This window comes from Euleptes europaea, chromosome 7 (genome assembly GCF_029931775.1).
Source record: "Euleptes europaea isolate rEulEur1 chromosome 7, rEulEur1.hap1, whole genome shotgun sequence".
NCBI classification, from domain to species: domain Eukaryota; kingdom Metazoa; phylum Chordata; class Lepidosauria; order Squamata; family Sphaerodactylidae; genus Euleptes; species Euleptes europaea.
This window is the reverse complement of record NC_079318.1, coordinates 46884919-46893532: the sequence shown is the minus strand read 5'-3', so window position 1 is coordinate 46893532 and position 8614 is coordinate 46884919.

Below are 8614 nucleotides of genomic sequence, written 5' to 3'. Positions count from 1 at the left end.
TACCGGGCCCAGAACCGACCCTTGTGGCACCCACTGGACACCTCCCTCCAATCATATGAAATGCTATTGACAACTACTCTTTGTCAACATGATGTAATTGTGTCACCACAGCTCATTAAGATAACAATCTGCCTTTTATAGCCATAATTTATGTCCCACATTTGAGTTTCAGGTGGTCCCAGGTTCCAACAGGTCGAGAAACCAGAAGGCATGCTGAAAGACAGTGGCTCTGGCAGCAGTTTTAACTACTCATCCTGCTGGAATTTTTCTTTATTTTTTGCACTCTGTCAACTGTGCCTGTGAAGAACCACATGTTTCCTGTATAATCAGCGTTCTACCAATTAGGATAAATTACTGTTTCATTACTGTTAAGTGAACTATTAAAATGCCATTCACGTCCTATGCTGACAAAGCAATGCCTGCACTCTCCCCCTTTTGAGTTTCATCTAATTCCAGAAGGCTGATGGAGGCGCTCATTTAACAAGTGAGATTGCTAGCGTTTTGTGTGTAAAAAGGTTTTAGAACGGTTAGGTTCATGCCAATTTCACCCCGGAGACAGACATTTGGAAAACTGTGGAAGATTATGCAAAAATGACGGTCTTGGGAGCAAAACTGAGTTGAGCTCGCCATGCTACATTGCATTGGCCAGGGCCTTGTTCTTCCCCCAAACACTTTGCCATGTTTGAACATAATATTTTAGGATTAAAAGTTCTTCCATGCTCTTTCTTCTAAGCAGTTGACTAAAAAACAATAATTAGCAAACAGCCGTTCCTTTCATTAATTGCTTATTGAAACTAGTTGCACTAAATTTCCTTTTTCTGCACAGAGGGTTAGCAATCTGGTGAATCATATCAGCTGATATTTGAGCAGCCTGTATTCCTTTTTCACAAGTAGGGTTAGAAATTGCTTTAACTACCTTGATTATTATCTACCTAGTCTGAGAGAAATCTTGTCAATTAGTACCTAATTACCACTCCTTTAAAATGTTCCCTTTCTAATGGGGCATGTCATTTTAACTCTGGAGACAGTCTTTCAGACTGCTCTTTGCATTTTCCAAATATATCATTTCCCCCCCCCACAGCTGTTGAAAGATGCTGTGAGTTATAGAACCTAGATATCTTTTATATTAGGACTGCACCCAAAAATAGATAAGCCTACCATCCCATGCACACCTATTTATTTATTCCCCATTTTCCTCTCCCATAGGGAACCAAAGCAAATTATACCTTCATTCTCCCCTTCCTCCTTTCATCCTTAGAACAGCAATCTCATGAGATAGGTTGGCCTGAGCAAGAGTGACCGAGCCTCCATAGCAGAGTGGCGATGTGAACAGCTGCTCCAGTTCTTCTCATGAGGGTGAGGATAATGTGAGGATAATGTTGACCAGGTTCAATTCCCTGTCCCCTAGCTAATGGGTGAGAGTTAGAACTAAGATGGCTTTAAATAACGATAAATCAAATCGAATAGTAGTCGCCCCTTGGTCACAACAATGACCAAGGTATTGCCAGAGACTAAAAGGAAACTACACACTACAAAGTCCTCGCATTCATTGGGGAACAACATGGAACTTTGCACCAGACATGTGAGGGGAGTTTTCTTCCTTCCAGTTGAACACTAGCTTTTTTCTGCCTGCAACCAAAGCAGACAAGGAGAAGCAAGTCCTCATGCCATTCCCCAATGAACACAAGGACTTTTTAATGTATGGATAGAACAGACTGGCACAGCGGCACTGTGAACCAGTGTTCTAGCACCCACTTTACAATACCGTAAACATGAATCTCTGTTGCCACTGGTTTAACCAACAGCCTTCCTCACGAAGTATAATGTACATATTGTTCAGGAAAACTGAAAAAACAGGGGTTCGCGGGGGAGAGGGAGACCCAAGATCGTTATCAAGAAAACAGTTTATTTGCAGCTGCTGACTCAGAGGCCCTAATGGGCAGAAATCTCTGAGTCCCGATTATACTGGGGAAGAGATATTTATCCAAATTCAAGTTATGACGATACATCAACAAGTTGTGCATATCTGATTGTATTACAGACAGAAAGGCGACTCAGGACAGTTGCAGTTTCATCCAGTTTCTCCTATCATTGTTTATCGTTCACTCTGACACTCCATGACTCTTCCCCAGTGCACAGAGCAGGCTTGAAGCTAGGCAGAAATTCCTTCCCTGGCAGTCTGGAAGCCAATTATTACCGGGAGATCTCTGGGGTACTGTCACAATATTATTCTAACTATGCATGTACCCTGGCTGGGAAATGTAGATAGGTTGCCAAATCTTCTGAATGTAAAATTCCCAAACCATATACAAGGCTTAAAATAGAATGCAGGCAAAATGCCTAAAGGTCGGGTTGTTGTTTAAGCCAGCAATCAAATGAGTATTTAGTAGATGAATAAAGTTGTGGACTTTAAAAAGCCAGTGAGGCCCAGGTATGCCGCCACCTAAGAATATAATGAATGAGACTCTTCAGAGATGAACACCGATGAAAAGGACACTGTTAAGTACAACTGACCAGAGGCAAGAGCACATGCGCCAAGGGAAGAACACACATTCACATGGTTTCCTACTAAACCACATTGTTGCTGTTTGTGGATCTGGCAAATAGGAAAATTTCCTCATTTCTAAAAAAGAACTCAGAATAGATTGCTCTGTAATCAGTAGGGGAGTATATGCTAGGCAACAGAAACATCTCAGTCTAAGACTGGAGCAATGTAATTTGCACCATTGGCAAATCTCAAGCTTTAGAATGACATTTTACCTCTTCCGAGAAGACGCTGGGAGAGTCCCCAGCTTCCGAAAGGAAGTCAGTTCTTCACCATGCCTTAAAGCCAGGTCTCATTTCCTCTAATCAGCCTCCTCAAAATAGAGCTGCAGTTTTAAGTGCAGTTTTAATCAATTCAAAAGTTGTCCCCTGCTCTGCTCTATCCTCCTCTCCCCAGCACCACTTACCGGGGGGGGGCTACAGCAACCATTGTAGACCTCTAGGCTGGTGGCAGTGGCTGGCTGGGCAGGCAGACCTGTCAGGGAAGCGAATCTCTAGGCCAGCATTTCCCAACCTGTGGGTCAGGACCCAAAAGTGGGTCTCAAGGCCTCTGACAGTGGGTTGCAGCTCAGCCTTCCCTAACGGTGGCTCCTGCTCTTTCCACCCTTTTCTTTTTTACCTCCTCACCAACTTCTCACCTGCTCATCTCCAACTAGTAACTTCACAGCAGTTGCTGAAAGGGGGGGGGGCTGGAAAGTAGGTGGGAGCTGTTCAGCATGCCATGGAAAAATAGAGGACAGAGAGAGGCTTATGCATGCTTGAGCTCTGTCTTGGTGCTGCTCTTCAGCCCAGCCCCCTTCATTGTGTCACTGCCCTGTACCTGCTGTGGGAGAAGTACTGCACCGAGCCCTTGCTGCCAATTTCACCACCATCTGCCATCTTGACAGATCTCCTCAACCCAGTGCCCCTGCCCCCCCCCCAAAACACACCTCTTAAAACTCCAGCTCTGGCCCAGCTGGCAGAGGAAGATGAGAGGAACTCCCACTTGCCTTGGGTACATAGTGGGGGCAGGATCACCCTTTGCATGATGCTTGTTGGTTTCTCAAAAACATCTGGTTGGGCACTATAGACAATGGAATGTTGGAAGAGATGGGAGCCAAGGTCATAGTTTGCCTAGGCACCAAAAACACCTTGAGTAAGCCCTGGATGGATCACCATACAAAGTAAATATGGACTTGTGGGTCACCATACCAAACAGGCTGAGAACCACTGCTGTAGGCCAAGAGGCCAAACTAGACATGACGGTATCATAGCTTTTCAAGTGCTGAAGTAGCCACTTGGGGGGGTGGGGGGGGGAGTGCTTCAGCCTGCCATGCTGTGGGCCTGCTCAAGATTGAGCTCTCACAGCATTTTAAAATGACTTTAAAATGGCAGCGTCCTAATCGCAGCCATGATGTTGTCATGTCTAATTTGGCCCACTGTCTCTTCATCTACCTTGTCCAATGCCTCAGACACCATGATGCACCTGAGGTGTTGCATCCTGGAAATCGTAGACTTTAGGATTCCTGCCAATATAGTGCAGATGGCATGGGACCTCACCCACATTTGTAATCGCACCTGATGTGCCATAGGAGGCAGAAAAAGAAGATTATCCTTTTCCTCCTCCTCCTCCTCTTCCTGGGAAACTAGTTGGGCAGCCATCACCTAGGCTACTTGGAGCCTAATGATTCCTCTTTCCTTATGGTAGGAGCTTAAAAATATCTGCTGTTCTAGAAATCCATTAACTGTCTCTAGAAGCAAGAAGGATTAAGAGCGCCATCTACACCCCTTTTTCCCATCTCTACTACTATCAGTAAATAAGGTTGCCAATTCCATTTCGGAAAATTCCTGGGAGAAGCTTTTGAAGGATAGGATTTTGGGAGAGAGCCTGGCTTTGGCCGGGGAGAGTGGGGTAACAAATTGAAATAATAAATAAATAAATAAATAAATAAATAAGAGCTCAGCAGGTATGTGACGCCATATATTCTGCCCTCCAAAGCTGCCATTTCCTCTAGGGGAACAAATCCTTGTCATCTGGAGATCACTTGTAATTCCAAGAGAATTCTGGGCCCCACCTGGTGGTTGTTATTAAAATACCTTTAACTGATGGGATAAGGGACAGTAAGAAACTCTCCCAAGTTTTCATCAAGAATAATCTTCCATCGGATGATTCTTCATAACAACTACTCCCCAGAGTAGTTTTTCTCCCCAGAACATACAAGGGCTATCTTGGAGAAAAGGGGGGAGGTTGGTTAGCATTTAGGGACGGGACATACATGAAAGCAGGCTAGTTACCAGCTTTGAAGGGGCGTCCAGGAAAGCAGTGCTGAGGAGGAAAACGACCTGCATTTCTGGAAGCAAAGAAGAAAGCCCACATGCGAGTGGGGGGTGAGTGCACAGATGCAAGACACACATACATTATTGGGCTAAACAACCTATTTTTAGGTTTTTAAGATGGGTCCTGAGGTGGTATGAGGTATTCTGGCAGGAAAGCCAGAGAACAAAGAATTGATTGCTTTTCCAGGGTTTTGACAAAGTGGTAGGAGAGGCTTGATGGGTCATTAGGTCGAAAGAGAATGCCTTGGCTATTCCCTCAAATGCTGATTGATTGGCAGGATGGGTGCAGAAAGGTAATTGTTTGCTTGAAGTGCTGATTAAATCAACTTAAGGTGACACCATTGTTAAGAAGAGTTGGTTTTTAGATGCCGATTTTCTCTACCTTCTAAGGAGAATCAAACCGGATTACAATCTTCTTCCCTTCCTCTCCCCACACCTTGTGAAGTAGGTGGGGCTGAGAGAGCTCTAAGAGAACAGTGATGAGCCCAAGATCACCCAGCTGGCTTCATGTGCAGGAGTGGGGAATGAAACCCGGTTTGCCAGATTAGAGTCCACCACTCCTAAGCACACCACCAGCCAGGCACACCTTTAGGCCAGGGGAAAAGGTTAGCTGCCAACCTCCTTCTTGCCCACGCTTGGCACACAAGATGGATCCCAAAAACTCTGAGGGGCATCCGTTTTGTGGGAGCCATGCCCTGCTCTGGTGTCAGCCCCCCCCCCCGGCCTCCATGAAACCCCTTTAACAGGAGGAGGAGTCCAACTGCTCACAGCAGTGGCAAACCTCCTCTGTCTATCTCATGTCTGGAACACTCTGGGGAAGGAGTCATCATGAGTTGGTTGTGATTTAATAGCATGTTCTTTTTTCACATTTCAAGGGTCAGTCCATCTGTTCATCTGTTTGCCTAGTGCTGGCAACAAGGACTGTGTAGGCCAGCAGTTCCCAAACTGTGATCCACAGAGCACTTGGTGCTCCGTAAAGAGATTGGAAAGAAAAGTACTACTGTCAATAAGTGTTAGGTGAAAATTAGTGCTCTGTGATGAATTTCGCTCCTGAAAAGTGCTCCATAACTCAAAATGTTTGGGAATCACTGGTGTGATCAAAATGTTTGGGAATCACTACAGCCAGAGAATGAATGAATGAATGAATGAATGAAAATCAATCTCAATCTCAATCTCAATCTCAATCTCAATCTCTCTCTCTCTCTCTCTCTCTCTCGTTTGGACTCTCACATGTCTACAATTCCAAGTGCTTGCTCTCAGTAAAGAGTTTCATCAGTGGAAGACTTTTCTCTGCACTCACTAATTTGGCACTGGGTCACAAAAAGGAAGACAGAGGAAAGTCTTAGAGTAAGAGCCTACTAAGTCATTAGCAGAACCTTTTAAAATCCTACAGCACCATCTAGAGGATAAAGGGTACATCAGCAAAGGTTGCACTGGATTCAGTGACTGCCATGTCCCTTTATAATACAAGATTCATTTCTTCTAAGAATCATTCACTGGAATAACTGCATGCTAAGAAATATAAAAACTTTAAAAATATACATCAGCTACTAGGAACTAGTTTTTGAATTTGTTGATGGCTCTCAAACAGTTTACCTGCTGATCCTTTGGTTGCCCGATACTGTATTTTTATGGAAGATAGATAGATAGATAGATAGATAGATAGATAGATAGATAGATAGATAGATAGATAGATAGATGGATAGATAGATAGATAGATAGATAGATAAATTTATTTACGGCGCTTAGCCAGATAAAACAAGATAAAACAGAAAACATGGGCTAATAAATTCTTACAAAGAATTACAGTCCGAGTCACATCACACTTGAAAAGAAAATTACAGCTGGGACACATCTGTCAATTGCGCTAAGAGGCTGTTCTATGGCGTCGAATTTTTATTGCTGCCATGCAAAATTTCACAACCTGATGTGTGGTTGAAGGATTATCCCCTTGTAGGAGCATCTCAAACCTTTCTCCTGCCCTGTCAGGTCCCATTATCGATAAGAGGGGCTCAATAAACTTCGAACGGGGTAATGTATAAAAATTGCAGTTCAGGAGGGCATGCTCAACAGTTTTTAAGTCCCCTCATTTGCAAGGACAGAATCTCTTCTTAAATTTCCCCTCTAGCATAGCAGAAGGTAAGACAGCTCATCTGGCCAGGGTAAAGGCCCTTTTATAAGTATTTATTTCTAAATACTGGAGATAGGCTGCTGGTGCTAGGATGTATTTAGAATGGAGGGGTGCCATGAATAGAGGCGCGCTTGCTAAATCTGCTTGTCTCTCAATGTCTTTAATCCTTTGGGATATAATTAACTTAGCTTGTTCCCACCCTAACTGAAGTAGTGCTAGGGGTGTATTTATGGATTATAAAATATGATAACATTTGGGGCTGACAGCAAAGATTCCTAGTAAAATTAGATAATGCAGTGGAGTTGGGACTGAAGAACTGGAAAGGAAAAAAATCCCCAAGCTGATTCACTACACTCCAGCTTTACTGTACAAGAATGCACTCTGGAACAATTCTGTTTTGCACATTTTGTGAAATGATAGAAGCCTGGGGCCATCCTAACAGCCTCCAGTAGACCATCCCATAATGTGGGAGCCACCACAAAAAAATCTCCATGCATGGGCAGTTTCCTCTTTCACCTATGCATGATGGCACCTTCAGAAGGTTTTGCTCTGATAAGCACAGCCCTCGCAGTGGAATGTATCAGGAGAGGCAGTTCCTTCAGGTATGTGGGTCCAATGCTATTAAGAGCTTTGTAGGTTACACTTAGGACCTTGAACTGAGCCTGGCACCTGACCGGTAACCAATGCAGTGTCTCCAGAGAGAAGTGATATGCAGATTCTGCTTAGCACCCAATAGCAGCCAGGCTGCAGCATTCTGTACTAACTGGTTTCAGATTTGTTTTTAAGGGCAAACTCATGTAGATTGCATTACAGTAGCCTAGTCTCAAGGTAACTATAGCATGGGTCCACAAGGCCAGGTCAGCCAATTCTTTTTTTTAATTATTGTTTCTTTTTATACAAATTTCAATTATATATTTCTTATTCTACATACAATGTTTATATAACATACTTTTCTCATTCCCTCCCATCCCTCCCTAGCCCCACTCCTTCTCCTTGTAATTTTTAGTCTCTTGTTCCCAGCCATGGGCACAAAGTCTGGATCTTCCACCGAATGTCTTTTCTTCCTTCCACTGATATCCACTCTAAGTAGGTCTTCCATCTACTCGTGATTTCCCTGTATAAATTCAAACAGATAGTTGTGCCAGATTTCTATAGTCCATTTACTTTTATCCTTCCAACCCAGAGCTATTACTGCTTTGCTTGCTAACAGCATAGCCTTGAGTATGGCCTGATCCCTCTTATTTACCCCTGAGTTCCCTGTTGTGCTCATTAACATTAGCTTAAAATCTATGGTTAAGGATACTTTACATATTCTCCTTATAATTTCTAATATTTGTGTCCAAAAGTCCCTAACCTCTGGGCATTCCCACCACATGTGGGAGAACCAACCTTTAGATTGTCTACAATGCCAACACATGGGGCTTAGTCCTGGAAATATATTCGCTAATTGCGCTGGTGTTTTGTACCATTTTGTAAAAAATTTATGTTCCAGTTCATTGAATTTAATCACTTTTATTTCCTCTAGTCCTTTCATAATTTTACATGCTGTATTTTCTGATATCTGATCTTCCTTACTCCAAGTTTTTTGTAGACAGGTCAGCCAATTCAAGATAGAAGGGGGTC